The sequence below is a fragment of the Euprymna scolopes genome, chromosome 3 (genome assembly GCF_053919585.1).
Source record: "Euprymna scolopes isolate OS-2025 chromosome 3, ASM5391958v1, whole genome shotgun sequence".
Classification (NCBI taxonomy): domain Eukaryota; kingdom Metazoa; phylum Mollusca; class Cephalopoda; order Sepiida; family Sepiolidae; genus Euprymna; species Euprymna scolopes.
Window position 1 is genome coordinate 184,162,739 of NC_136484.1, and position 15,792 is coordinate 184,178,530.

The 15,792-nt window shown below is 33.1% G+C and overlaps 1 protein-coding gene across 2 annotated transcripts in view; it reads left to right on the forward strand.

Annotated features, from left to right (window-relative positions):
- LOC145260338 (uncharacterized) overlaps nucleotides 1–15,792 on the forward strand; it is a 1,155,262-nt gene that overhangs the window by 878,766 nt on the left and 260,704 nt on the right. For both annotated transcript variants that reach the window (XM_080118258.1, XM_080118266.1), the window contains exon 5: nucleotides 10,124–10,190. The gene's annotated coding sequence lies outside the window, so the exon portion shown is untranslated. The remainder of the gene's footprint in view (nucleotides 1–10,123; nucleotides 10,191–15,792) is intronic.

Genomic DNA, 15,792 nt, shown 5'->3' on the forward strand with positions numbered 1-15,792 from the left:
TGAAATTTAGAAGATCGTGGTATGAAAATTACCCCTTTCCCATATTCGTGATGTCATAAAAAACCTTGACCCTTGGAAGGTGTGTAGATCTGATCTTATCTCTGCTATACTACTACAAAAATGCTTCGCTGAGATTTTTCCAGTTATCTCTAAACTCTTCAACAAATGCCTTGCCGAGTCTTGCTTTCCTGGCTGCTGGAAAATTATTTTTGCTATACCTATTTTCGAGAATTCTGGTGAATGAACGGGACCACTAAATTATAGCCGCATTAGCCTCCCCACTTTTTTCGCAAAATTCTTTGAGCACTTAATTCCATCACCTCATAGGTAATAAACTTCTCTCCGGCTGATATTATACTATATTATATACTATAAATATTCTACTGCAGATATCCTAAATGTAAGCTTCGAACGTATATACTATGCACTGGATACCAAATGGCAGTGTAGGTCAGTATCCCTAGACATATCTAGCCTTTGACAGGGTTTGGCACAAATTCTTACTCATGAAAATTAGATAATATGTCATTACTGGACGTTATTTAACGCAATCAAATCCTTCTTTGATAAGAGAAAAATACAAATTTTCTTAGATTGTTGTACGTCGAAACAACACGATATGAACAGGAATGTGCCACTGTAGTCTATCCTTAGACCTGTATTATTCTGATATTCATAAATGACCTCCCTGGTAAAATTGACTCTAAAATGGGTACTGACGACACTACACTCTATAACAGACTCGTGGCGAAAGTGAATTAAGACATATTTAAGACAATGGCTAAAACCTTAGAATAAAATCGATAATTTGTAGTGGAATGGGTCTGCAAATGGATGGTAAAGTCCAATGTTACTAAGACTAAGCTTATTTCCTTTAATAACTACAAGAAACATTTTCAACCATCGACTGCTATGGCTAATGATACACTAATTGAATCTACTACGTTCGAACTCCTAGCCTTAACTTTCACAGGCAACCTTAATTAGAAAAATTATTGAGATAATTGCCAAGACTGCTGCAAAAAAGGCGGGTTCTATCTAACATGCTAGAAGGTTACTCACCGGATACCTGTACAAAGCAACTATTCGCCCGTGTACATAGTATTGTTGCCACATATGGGTTGGTATATTTGCCACCAGTTTCTAGTTCCTTGACAGGAGTCACTAACCTGATAGCCCCCGCACTAACAACCAAATTCAAACCGTTGTTCCATAGTTAAAAATGTCCCATAGTTAAAATGTGGCATATCCGTGCCTGTTTTACAAGTATTTTAATGAAGTGTGCTCTGATAAACTTCAAGGTCTTGTACCCACATGGTGTAAATTCTCCTCACAAACCTGACAAGCAACAAAATCCCTTCCCTACCTTGTAGAGGTCCTTAGATGCCGGAAAGTCTTCTACTCGAATAACTTTTATCCTCGAAGTTCTAGACTTTGGAATTCCCTCCTGAGTCCTTTCTTCCCTAACTGTACTGACATGCAGAAGTTCAAGTGTAATGTGAACAGATATCTTGTTGTCCAACTCCCTACATAGTGTCCATGCTAATTTGCTCCATAATAATAGGCCCTTACTTGGAAATGGCCCTGTGCTTAGTTTGATATGAAAATAACAGTAAAAAGAACAAAAATGCATCATTTAATAGAGTTTAGAATAGAAATGTCATGGGCTCGTATATACTCAACACATTTTTTATCTAAAGACTTAAAAATTGGTATATAGATACTGAGACATGTAGAAAACTTGTTAATCCTTTTTCACCCGAAAAAAAGAGGCTGCTAAGAAATCAAAATTGAAAAATCAGTATTTGGGGGTCATCAGATATTTATTTGTTTCTGAACTCTTGCGCGACTGCACATGAGCGAATCGTCACATGACAGCTTCCTTATGTTGGGAATAAGTAGGTTTTTAAAAACTTCCTAAGACGTCACAAACTAAACTGCCGTCATGGTTATCGTATTGAGTCACTGTCTTTAGGTTTTGTTTTTGATATCATCTCAAGTATTTTCTTTTATTTGCAAGAAGTGAATTGTTTAGAAAAAAAAAAACATAATACTCCCATGCACATGTCTCAGTTTGTTTCCGAATTCTTAACCTCATTTTTTAAGGAGTTTAACGTTAAGTTTAATACCGGGTAACGCAGAGTGAATCTGCTAGTATACATATAAAGTTGAACCTTTTTCTCGCTCTGACATTAATATTAAAGGTCGACTTTTTCTGTTTAAACATTATCAAAACGAACGTTTTAATATATTTAGTCATGGATATAGCAGCGCATACATGACGGTTAATAAGTTTGCAAATTTTTTTCAAAAACGATACTTAATTCCTTTTTCATTTTATAGTTTCTTATTTGATGATCGGTTTCATTTCACTCTGACGCTGAATTCAATGTGTATTTTCTACATTTTGTTTAATTGCGTAGAATTTAAGATGAAAACGTTCTAGCACAAAGATATAACTAATATATATATATATATATATATATATAGAGAGAGAGAGAGAGAGAGAGAAATATATATATATATATATGAAGAATAAAACATGTATAAATACATTTGAAGCCAAAACTGCAACGCGAAATTTTTTTATAAAATAAACACCCGTTTATTTTATAAGAAATATATTTATGTAGAAGAAATGTATTTATACATGTTTTATTCTTCAAATTTCACTCAGCGCTTCTAACGGATATAAAAAAAAAATACCCAGATTTTCAAAATGCGCGACCACGCGTCACCTATCCGGCTTCATAAAACCCCCGCAGTTAACAAGATCACGTGGACTCTTCATCGAACTATCTTCCACTACATTATGTCGAGGAAGAAGAGGAAGAAAAAAGATTGACAAAGGAGTCTTACTCCGAAATATATTTCTTTAAAAATAAACACCCATTTATTTTATTAAAAAAATTTAGCGTTGCAGTTTTGGCTTTAAATGTATTTATACATGTTTTATTCTTAAAATTTCACTCAGAGCTTCTAATGGATATAAACAAAAAAGCTACTATATATATATATATATATATATATATATATATATATATATATATATATATATATATATATATATATATATATATATATATATATATATATATATATATATATATATATATATATATAAGCCTCTGGTCGGCGCAGTGGATATAGACGTTGAATCTCTATGGGTCCAGGTGAGCATTGTCTGAAAATAGCGGTTTCAATCCTACCAAAGTTAGTCGGAGGCTTAGTTGACCAAAAAGTTGCCAGACGACAACAACTATGTAAGGCTCTAATTGCTGAGGATGCGGTTAGAAGAATCGGAGTTTCTATCCCGTCGCCATAACCATCTGAGCTTGGTCAGATGAATAGTTGACCGAAATGCCATGAAACAACAGGGTAAAAGATAAAGATAATAGTCCTAAGTAAATAAATTAATAAATAATACTCATCTCAATAAAAATTCCAAGTAAATAAATAATATATGCGAGGAGATATGTGAAGCATGTCACTGCCTGGTGACATGGGAAGCTTATCCTCAGTGCAATGCGGTTGTTGCTTGACTAGAGAAAGCAATGAACTTGATTGAAATATACGAAATTTCACGAATTTTGAGGAAAATTTATTGCAAGTGTAGAACATTCGTTGATCGAAATTCGATTTAGGACAAAGTTAGGTTTCTCTGCTAGTCGTTTATAATTTGCACATATCTGAAACGAAATATAAATCTAATGAATATTTTTTTCAGAAATGTAACCGACACCAACACTGAATTATCGCAAGTCACGCACGCATATCAAACTGAAACTATGTTTAAAAACGTTATTTTGCAGGGTTATGACGTCATACGTCGTCGAGGTTTGATGGGCAAAAGCGTTTGCCAGTAATTTTTCCCATTCTTTCCATCTTTCACGTTTCAGATTCGAGTCTGCCTACCACGGCTGATTTCGTTTTGCGGCCGCACAGACACTCGCTGTTATTTTAATTGGAAGAAAAGTTGTTTTAATTCGTATATTTATTTTTAGAGGGGTCCGGGGATTAGCTACTTTTTCTCTGTATCCCTTCTGCCGAAATATCTGGTGGTGAAGTTGTCACCGACTTCTTTTTGGGACGATTCCGTTCATTTTCGGGGTTGCTCAAAATCATTAGTATAGCAGCTGTGTCCAAACCGAATTTCATGCCCACCCGGGCCACGCCGGGTATCCATGATTGTGTATTATATAAATCTCAGTCGTCTGTGTGTTTATGTGTGTGTTTTATGTCCGCTAAAACCATTTTGTCATCCACGGCGTACAAGCAGGGACGCGGTCTCGTTAGAAAGAGCGATCTATGGGACACATAATATCAAAACTTTGGAAATATTCTCCAATTAATCTGTGTATGTTGTTTTGTTTGAAGCAGGTGAGATAAAACCTTGTACGAAATGCCCCTTGTCAGTAGTTGTGAAAAGTCAGCAGAAACAAAATACGAGAGACAGCAGAACAATATTGCGAGAAAAGTCCATGCAAAAAAGAGGGTGAATGCAGTGGAAAATGGTACAAGCATGTTCCAGAAGGAGTGGTGAAGAGTGATAATGTGATTAAGCAAGGAGAACAGATTTGGTCTTGTTGGGAAAAAAGTGACACAAAGAAATGCTCATTGATATAGCAGTGAATATAGAGGAAAAAAGTTCGAAAAATACCAAGACTTGTGGAAGTTGAAGAAGGTAGAAATTGCACCTATTGTGGTGGGAGCCCTTGGGAATGTGACAAAGTGATTTGACAAGTGAATTGAGAAAATTGGAGTCCATTGCAATGTTTGAGTACTTCAAAAGACTGCCTATTTGGGAACCACCAAAATCTTACAGAAAATGCTGGAAGACTGAGAAAACAAGATGCTGATAACCTATGTTAATTTGTTATGTTCCGCCTATCAGTATAAAATCGATAATACCAACAGCTGGACACAAAATGTGCAGATTGATAATAATAATAATAATAATAATAATAATAATAATAATAATAATAATAATAATAATAATTTAAAAATTATACACTAATAAACAATATATATATATACAAAAATAAAAAAATTATGTGCTGCCTATTTACTGTTTTATGTTTTACAACTAAAATAAAAATAAAAAGCGTTTAAGCTAAATAAGACTAGCCGATTTTTATTTATTATTGTTGTGCAATGTTATTGACAATATAATTGTTTATTTCACTTCAATTTACTTTTAAAATTAATTAGGCCGGTTTTGAACAACGAATAGTATGAAACACTTGCAATAATGCCAGAAAATTCCAAATCAGCAAAAGGGAATAACTCATATTTGTAATGAAAGAATATATAACAAGAGTTGTCAACCTTGCAACTGAAATTTTATCTCTTTTTATGTATAAGATTTTGAAATCAAAATGAAAATCTAGAATAATTTGCTGAATCATGGGCAACACCTGGTTACGGTTAGCTAGTCTTTCTATAAAACACGGAACGCGCACTTTTGAACTTCGGAACGTGAAAATTTTAGCGGTGCTATTTATATTATCTATGGGGTTAGCATGCTCTCGACCCCTCAGCCGTGATCAGGTAAAAGTAACAAGTAATTCATGTGAAGTTTACTTTAGCATTAAAATAAGTGTCACGTAGAACTGAATTTTACTTAGTACAGAGTGGAACGATAAATGTATCGCCCTAAAGAAAACTGCACTAGAGCTTTCTTTTAAAAGTTTTATTGAAAAACATCAATTTAGGCAACTTAGTTTTGTGGTAGAGCTTACATCAATTTAATGTAGCCGCCTTCAGCCTCAATCACTGCCTCGATACAGGTCCGGAACTGGGGGCATGCATTTTGCACAAGCGCCGACGGATAGTGACGATCAGGCTTGCTTTGGTGTTGCGATAGGTCAGGTTGCTGATGTATCCCAGCGGGTTCTGGTCAAGGAAGGGGGGCCCAGTTAAATAGTGCTACAAAGTTGTAGCACTACTTCTGAAGCCAAGTCTGAGTCTCTTTGGACTTGTGGGCCGGATGCGAGTTCTGCTGCCCAGGGTCTGCGATCGATCACCTGATTGCACCAGGGGATCACCACACTCTTCTGGTACACTTTCAAGCCAACTCCGATAATGTGAGGTGGCATGATTTGGGCCTGACTTAAAACCTCATCAAAGACCATAACTGTGACTGGAAACTTCATTAAGTTGTGCCCCCAAGCGTTGTACAGTTCGGATTCGCATTTTGGGAGTGCTGGCAATGGTTCTGTTGTCATAACTTTGATCGGTAGAAAGCAGGAGTTGTACAGCGAGGAATCTCTGATCTCGCTCGTTGTGTCACTTTCAGACATGATAGAAAGCTCCTTTCGCTCTTGGGATTTGTACACAACTGGCCAACTAATAGATGGTCTGCAACCAAAAATAAGAAAACCGGTTTTCATCAAATGAAAATGGAATCATGTCGCCTTTTCTAGGGCCACAATATTATCGTTCAACCCTGTACTTCATACATTCATTATTTTAAATTCTTGCATTAATTTTTCAGTAATAATTTTTTAATTGTTTTCTTTAAGCGTCCTATATGTTTAATGCTTTTTTTTTCATGTATAACGCATATATTTTTAAATAACAGGAATTTGGAATGAATTCTGCTGATACAGTCGCTCTTTTATAATTTTTTTAATTGATGCAACCAGAATTAAAAACATACAGAATAAATGAAAGTTTATAAAACAGAATATAAACCGAAAAAATATGTTATTTTCTTATGACCTATCTATATTCAAAAGTAATTTTTTTATCCGATATATAATTTGAATAAAGCCTACAGAATCATTATTTGATTAAGAGTCATTTTTAAGTTATTCTATTCAAGTCGAAAATACAGCATGATAAAGAAAGAATATTAATTTATTTACAAAACTTTTTCCGCGAGTATATAGGTTCACAAATAAAAATTTAGTTCAGATATGTTAAATATTACATTCCAACATAGACATTAGATACGGTTTTTAGATAGGAAATATAAGATATAATTTGAGTTCAATTCTGTTTCTGTTTTCTTCCGTCGCTTTCTTTTGTTATATAAAATATTCAGTAAAATCGGCGCTCTTGTCAAATCGCCAAAACCATCTGGTAAATCACTTTTATATAATACTAGACAACTGGTGATCCGTTATGCCAGTATATGTTATAGCTATGAAATAATGAGTATACAGAATTAATGTATAAACGTAGTATTTGGGTGGGGGGGAGAGTAATATGCTTAACAATTACGTAACGTGTCAAGAAAATATACATTCAGAAACATTCGAATGGAAATATATTAAAGTGAGAAAATATATAGATAGATAAATTTATATGTGTCTTTTCAATATTTAACCTAATTATACACCCAGTATATGCGTATTTGACTATCTTCACTCGATTTCATATATGCAATCAAAAGTTATTAACTGACGAATGTTTTATTGTTTTGTTTTTTGTTGTTTTTTTTGTTGTTGTTATGAAAGTATAATGACATTTGTCCGATGCACAATTAGTAATTAATACGAATTAGTTACCGCAATACCAATTTACTCTATAAGTATGGCATAAAGCACTTCCCATAAATCAACGGCTATAACTTTTGCCCATTTTAACATTCTATTATTTGCATATTCTTCAAAGTATTAAAAAACATTGGCAAATAAGTTTAACGCCTTTAAACTGCCAATTACGGAATCTAAAGCAATAAAAATACTTCAAATTGATTAAATCGTAAAAAAAACATAGAAATTTGATTACAGTTACAGTGAGAAATTCACTTTTAAAATTAAATCGTAAAAAAAACATAGAAATTTGATTACAGTCACAGTGAGAAATTCACTTTTAAAATTAAATCGTAAAAAAAAAACATAGAAATTTGATTACAGTTACAGTGAGAAATTCACTTTTAAAATTAAATCGTAAAAAAAACTAGAAATTTGATTACAGTCACAGTGAGAAATTCACTTTTAAAATTAAAGAGAACTGAATTAGGATTTACCAGTTAAATTATTTTAATTTCTTCGTTCTTTCTTAACCAATCATTTTATTGCCTTTGGTAACAGTTACTTATTGTACGGATTTTTATGTTTCATTAATAAAAAAACGTCAGACATTATGATGTGTTAATAGTTAACTAGTTTCTTTTTATTAACATGGTTTCAACGACTGGTTAAGCTGATCGGAGTTTTATATATATACAAGTGATTTTTACGTCTTTAAACTGACAGTAAACGAAAAATTAAAAGATTTTCAAACAGTTTAAATAGTACACATTTGTTTTGTTTTTGTTTGAAAACGATTCCCGCTTGCAATAAAATTTGTCAAATGCCGACAACAATAACAAACGGTATTTACAATACAAAAACAAACAATAGCAAAATTAAGTAAACAATAGCAAATTTTTTTTAACGCGAAAATAACATGGCGCACCTTGAATCGCACAATCCGACCTTTGCCATTGTGGAGATGAAAGAAAATCTGTTTTTTTATTTATTTATCGAATCTATTTTATAATACACGAATATAAAATTTACTTTTTTTAATTAAAAAAAAAGAAAATTTGGAGTTTCTTCATCTAATGAATCGTTATATTCCTGGCACATAGTTGCTTAGCTAATTTTTCAAATATATATGGGGTGAGCTAATTTTTCAAATATATATGGGGTGAGCTAAAAGTAGATGAACACTTAACTTGACCGATGGATTTTTGTCTTTGGGAAGTACGTAATATCTAAATTCGATTCGATTCGATGCGTCCGTTTAGTCTCGAAAGACAAAGGATACCCCCTGTGGGGCATCTGCGCATATAATTGTGTGGCAGGGGTTGCGCAATTACCGACCACGCCTCTCCTAAATCGACACTGCTTGAGTCTAGTGGCAAGGATAAGTCCAGGACGACTGGAAACAATGCCAAGATAAGCAGAGAGCACATACAGCACCTGGAAGTCCCAATTGGTCACCCATTTAGTACTAACCAAGTTCAACGTTGCTTAACTACGGTGATCCAGCGAGAACCGGGTGTCAACGTGATTATGCCGTACAATATCTAAATAAATGTTTTACTATCCACTCACTTTTGGCACAGCCTGTATATATACGAGAAGCGTTCCAAAATTTATAGCTTTTATTTTATTTATATCAATCTTCACAACAGCTATTATCTAAAAGAACAAATAAGCAAAAAAAAATCTACTCAACAGGTTATGTCTGCCAACTCTCATCCTGCTATTCCTATACGTAATTAATGTTTCTGGGTAACAATAAAGAACCAAGACAAACACCTATATACCCTTTAATCATCGTGATAAATACTTGTACAACATAAAAATACGATCTGAAAATTCATGATTAAAAGTCATTGACAGTCACTTTAGTCTTAGAATATTATCGTCTGAGTCAAATATTTCCGTCTGCAGTGATTTTCAAATAAAGTCAATCTTATCCTAGACAGACCTCTATCTAAAATAATTGAGCCCTATAAACCAGAGATAAACTGGTTTTAAGTCATTTTTCTTATATGTTCGAAGCATTTCTTTTAGAAGATTAGATTTATAAGTTAATTGATATGCGTATTGTTTTTTTATATTTACACATCTGATTAAAGCTTATTCTAAAAACAGCCCGATAATCCAACATTGGATAGAGTACTTTAATAGGTTACGTGTCTATAATAGTTAATTTCCAATAATTTCGCGATCCTCGCGATCTATAACCGATCCTAAACACGACAAAAAATGGTCTAATTTGCGACTATATATTTGCATATTTATGTAGATATATATATATACTGACGTAAGGCTATTTATTTGCTCCCCCACAGAGCAAATTAGGCACATGGCCGATTTTTAAAGTGAGGAGTGAAGGGGAAATGAGGACCAACTCCCCGGGGAGTAAGGGAGCTGGATAGTGACAATTGGTATGAAGGGTTACCCCTACATTGACCAAGGTCTTATATGTGGGGTTGCCCCCACATATGGTCTTTGCTTGACACTTGTTGCCCAGGCCCCGAAGGACCCGGGCTGGGCAAGTATATATATATATATATATATATATATATATATATATATATATATATATATATATATATATATATATACTGACGTAAAAAAGGTTTAATGTACGTTTGTTGTATTATGTTTTTCAGATTTTAACAGCGAATAATACCTCAACAAAGACGCGGGCTATGAACTTGGATAACTTACCTACAAATGGTGAGCATCTTGTATTTTTCTTATAGTCAAGCATCTCTAATGTATTTTAATTAAAGATTATTACAATCAAAATTTGCGAGAATGAATGACCAGTTTTGCTTTTTATGTCAAATCTCAAAGTTCAATAATTTAGAAACTTTTCAAAACGATTACCCAATATTAAGTTTTATTTGATTAGTCTATTTGTTTTACGTCATTTTATCCATTTAGGTATATGTAATAGCGAAAGGCGATACTTAATGCATCCGCCAAATATTTTTGTTGGATTTGTTCGTTGGTCTATCAGTATATTTAGTAGTTTAGTTGCGCACAGCCTAGCGTCTACATCGTTTGACAAATTCTCAGTAGACGTGGTTAAAATTTCGATCATATTCAATATTTACAACAGATGTCAAATTACAATGCAAAGGTCACAGAGATGTGGAAGTTACATTACTGGTAGTAACTTGTGGACTTTTTATAATATAAATCCACTACTTGACCCATATTGTAGCCAATAAAGTCCAGCAATGTGTATGATTTTGCATTTAACTTAAAACGTTCGTTCATGGTAAAAATTCTATTTCTAGAACTGAAGCTTTTTCATAACAGTAATAAACATGCAAACGTAATCAGATAAATAGGTTTTGTAGTTTATAAGGTGTCGCTCTAGGGCAGTGCTTTCAACCTTTTTATTGGAGCGGAACCCAATGAGGACATTCCACTGGCTCATGGAACCCTTATGCAATAATTTAGTTCTTATGCAAAAAACAACCGCATTGAAAAAAAAATGAAATGAAAATACGCATATGACGTCAATAAGAATGCATAAAAGAAAACCTAATAATGGCAAGACCAATTAATTCTTCAAATGTAACCATTGTTCTCTCTCTCTCTCTCACACACATTCCCACTTTTATAGATATAATAGATAGATTATGCTAGATATATTTCTGTATGTCTGAATACCCTATATACAAATTTCAAATCTGTAGATAAAAATTTGTTGAATATATAGGTTGAGAATTGTTTTCTCTATCTCTCTCTCTCTCCCTCTCTCTCTCTCTCTCTCTCTCTCTCTCTCTCTCTCGGGAGGATGAGTTATTCAGCGACTCCAACCTATTTTGTTATATATATATATATATATATATATATATATATTGTAAAAAATATATATTACCACTTATCAAGGCCCATAGGTCACTCGAGGATAAGAGTTGAAAAGTGCACAGTAGTCAAATTCGGGAAAGAGGATGGAACCGCTTTAACGGGAGGATGAATTATTCAGCGACTCCAACCTATTTTGTTATATATATATATATATATATATATATATATATATATATATATATGTGTGTGTGTGTGTGTGTGTGTGTGTGTGTAAAACAATATTGTTTTTAAATATGCATATATTAATAAAATAGATTTTCAAAGTTAAATTAAACATTCTGCTTATGTATTTCTCGTTGATAATTAGAAATTGCGGAACCCCTGGAATGTACTGGCGGAATCCTGGTTGAATAACGTTGCTTTATTGCAATACTTCATACAATGTAAACAAAAATCGTAAGATATTTACCCATACTTACGTTCGGGTTCAAATAGAAAAGTGCATACTATGATTTGGAGAACCATTTTTATTTTAACAATCGCTGTGAAGTAATTATAGGTTAGTACCTTCTCGAACTAGTGCATTAGCTGATCACAGTAAACGTTATGAGATTTAAACTCCACAATCACTTCCATAGTTTGTGATCGTATTCATTGCACATTCTGCACTCTTTTTTAATTATTTGGTTTTCAGTTTTTCATTTAGATTCATTTTGTTGTTATACCTCCATCGTAAACAGATACTGACATAAGTACTAAGCACTTACAAGTTTTCCATTATTTATTATCAAATGACAACACTAGTTTTCATGTTCTGATATCTACTTTTAATACAATTATTTTTACATTCGTTCTACTATAAATGTGCTTGTAAATGTCACATTGATAATGATTTTTAGTAACTTGTGACAAAATTTGAAGAAAGTGAATCTTAATTTTGTTTTTTAACAATACTAGATTACTTACTAAGCGTTAAGCATCACATTTGTAAGTCACCCTATGGAAAAAGGAGGTAGTTATAATCTTTAAAAAGTCCCCCGGCTGGAATCTGCGGGATTGCGGGTAATTGTCTCGCATCCGGTAGAATGACGTATCCATAACTTGAACAAAATGGTGAGAAACTTGGAAAAACGAGGAAAGCGTCGCTTGGTATCTTTAATCTTAAAGGTTGAGTTTCTTATATTTCCATGAAATCGAAGGTGCCGATGTGCTTATGTGTAGCGTCCATTGAATATATATATATATATATATTTATATATATATATATATATATATATACATGTGTGTGTACTCTTGAACACTTTTATTATTGACATATGACACCGAATTATGCTATATATGTGTATGTGTGTATATTCTTAGTGAGAGACACGCCCAGCTGTATTGTTAATGAAAAAAATAAAAAAATAAAAGCCGTAATACACCAGTAACATCGATTACAAATCCAAGCAATGAAGACCTATAGTAAGTCTACTTTACCAGAATCACATCAGTCTTTGTATATATCTGTTTACCCCTGATATAAACAAAGGCTTAAAGAGTCTGGAATAAGAAACTAACTTAACTCCTCATTGTTTGATTTTGTAAACCGACGGTACCAATGTTGTCCTGGGTTTCTGTAATTACCACACACATACACACATACACACACACGCACATACACACATACATTATATATATATATATATATATATATATATATATATATATATATATATATATATATATAAAAGAGGGAGAGAGGATATAGATACATCTCTGCATAAAACTGATGCATTCGGCGTTAATTCATGGAAATGTTATGTTCGTTTAGTAATAATATTGTTTTATCGAAGCATAGTAAATTGCAACTAAGACATCGTTTAGTGCTTTTTATTTATTTAGCATATATACATAAGAGACACGTATGTTGTTTTAACCCATTTTCAAAACTTTAAGACGGTTTACGTCATTCCTACGTCAAGTGGTTATATTTCTTTCGCATATAAAAATAGTTCCCTAATATTGCTACATCCCCTTACCAGATAAAAATAAAATTGTTTAGATAATTGTTGTTTACAGTAGTACATTTGTTGCTTATATCTTTTTAACATGTATTTCACGGCTACTTCTTGTTTTTATATATGTTGATCGTTTGGGGATAAATTGGCGTAAGATATTGTTTGTGATAAAGTGATGTAATCATTAAAATGAACCACCGTACATACATATTGCCCAGCGGCAATTGTTGGTAAATCATGGATTGTTCTTTCATGATACATTTTCTGTATTTCATGTCTATGTTCCAACTGTCCATAGATATGGTTATGCCTGAGACATCTTGGGTTTGGAATTTTGACAATTATTTTCGATCCCATAATGCGATTGTTTTAAGTATCATTTGAACTCTGAAAGTTGTTGATTTGACGGCTTGAATTTGTCGTTTAATAATACCATTTGATCTTGAACTTTTGGGATATGATATTGAATTGTAATAGTTGAACAAAAATTTTTTAATACTTCACTGGTCAATTGTCACAAATTACTTCATGAAAATATCATCATAACATATAGTTCATTTGTGTATAACCAGTATGACCGTATTGCTGGCGTACACTCTTTAATTCAATCTGACTATCCTGATACTATAATTTCTTGAAGTTGATCAAGTACTGGATCAGTTTCCTTTTTTTAATCTCATTCTGATGTAGACATCTGAATCACACTAAATCGACTCGAACATCTATGTTCTCATTGCTGGGAAGGCAGCTCACAGTATCAGCTAGAGTCATTTGCCTGTCCTAATATGTACTCTATTTACATCTGGTAACGATCCCCATTTATTATAGTCTAAGAAGCTCATTGTAGTATCATAAAGAGTAGCTTATGGTCGTTTAGTACTTTAAATTTGCGTTCATATTGGTATGTGCTGAATTTTGAACACCTGATATAATGGCAGGAAGCTCCCTCTGATGCATACATACTGCTTATGTGAATACAAAGAAAAAACCTAAAACAGTAAAAACAAAAATAAAATCAACGTTTCGTCCCCATTTCAAGGGACATCATCAGGATTTCTAGGCGAGGATGTACAGAAAGACGGTCATATCACATGCGAAAGAGGAGAAGTTTAGTTCTCTTTCTGTTCTGGAGAGAAAAAAATTTAATGAAAAGAGAAATTTATATCAAGTGTGTGGAGGGGGGTCGGGTTATATACATATATGCATTCCAACTGTCCATAGATATGGTTATGCCTGAGACATCTTGGGTTTGGAATTTTGACAATTATTTTCGATCCCATAATGCGATTGTTTTAAGTAACATTTGAACTCTGAAAGTTGTTGATTTGACTGCTTGAATTTGTCGTTTAATAATACCATTTGATCTTGAACTTGATGATGAAAAGAGAATGTATATCTAGTGTGTGTGGAGGGGGGTCGGGTTATATACATATATGCATTTTTTTTATCAACCAGGATCTAAATTAATGTTTTGTTCATTTATTATTATATTACCTATGATTGGGGCTACATTATAAAATCCTTTTCTTTGTTTGATAGTGTTAATGTTTGAAATTAAAACAGATACAATAAGTCTCCGTTTTGCTCTATCTGGGATGGATTTTAAGATTTTTGCACGTCCAAAGCCGAAAGAGTGGCCATGTTCGACACAGTGGGAAAAGAGTGCATTTAAGAGGTTGGCATTTCTTATGTCCCTTTTATGTTCGCTTAGTCTGATTTCCAAATTTCGCTGTGTCTCACCTATGTATGATTTTTTGCAATCATTACATGGAATGGAGTAAATACCAATCATAGGTAATATGATATTAAATGAACAAAACACTAGTTTAGATCCTGGTTGATGATGATAAAAAAAAAATGCATATATGTATATAACCCGACCCCCCCCCTCCACACACTTGATATAAATTTCTCTTTTCATCATGAAATTTTTTCTCTCCAGAACAGAAAGAGAACTAAACTTCTCCTCTTTCGCATGTGATATGACCGTCTTCCTGTACATCCTCGCCTAGAAATCCTGATGATGTCCCTTGAAATGGGGACGAAACGTTGATTTTATTTTTGTTTTTACTGTTTTAGGTTTTTCCTTTTTAATCACATAACGTCTAAAGCATCATTTATATCTTGCTTTATTTTATTCATACTGCTTATCTGTGTTTGTTAGAGACTTTGGTGCATTTTTGATAGGCTTTTGTTTTGCATTAATTCAGCTTAAAGTCTTTTCAAACTTGCATCGGTTTGTAGTATTGGTATTTCGGCTGTGCTAAAATATATTAGTGTAAAATCTTCACTGATCACTGTTTTGAGTTTTTGAAAAAATCCGTTGTGATATTTTCCCCAATGAAAGTGTGCGACATTTTTAACAGCCATTATAGTATATGTGTCTTGTCAGCAAGGTTAGGAATGAACGGTGATAAGTATTTTATAAGACCTAAGAATTCTTGTAACTCTTTCTTACAAGTTGCGTAAGAAATGATTTGTAGGTCTTTAAGCTTTTCTAGTTTTGACGCCAT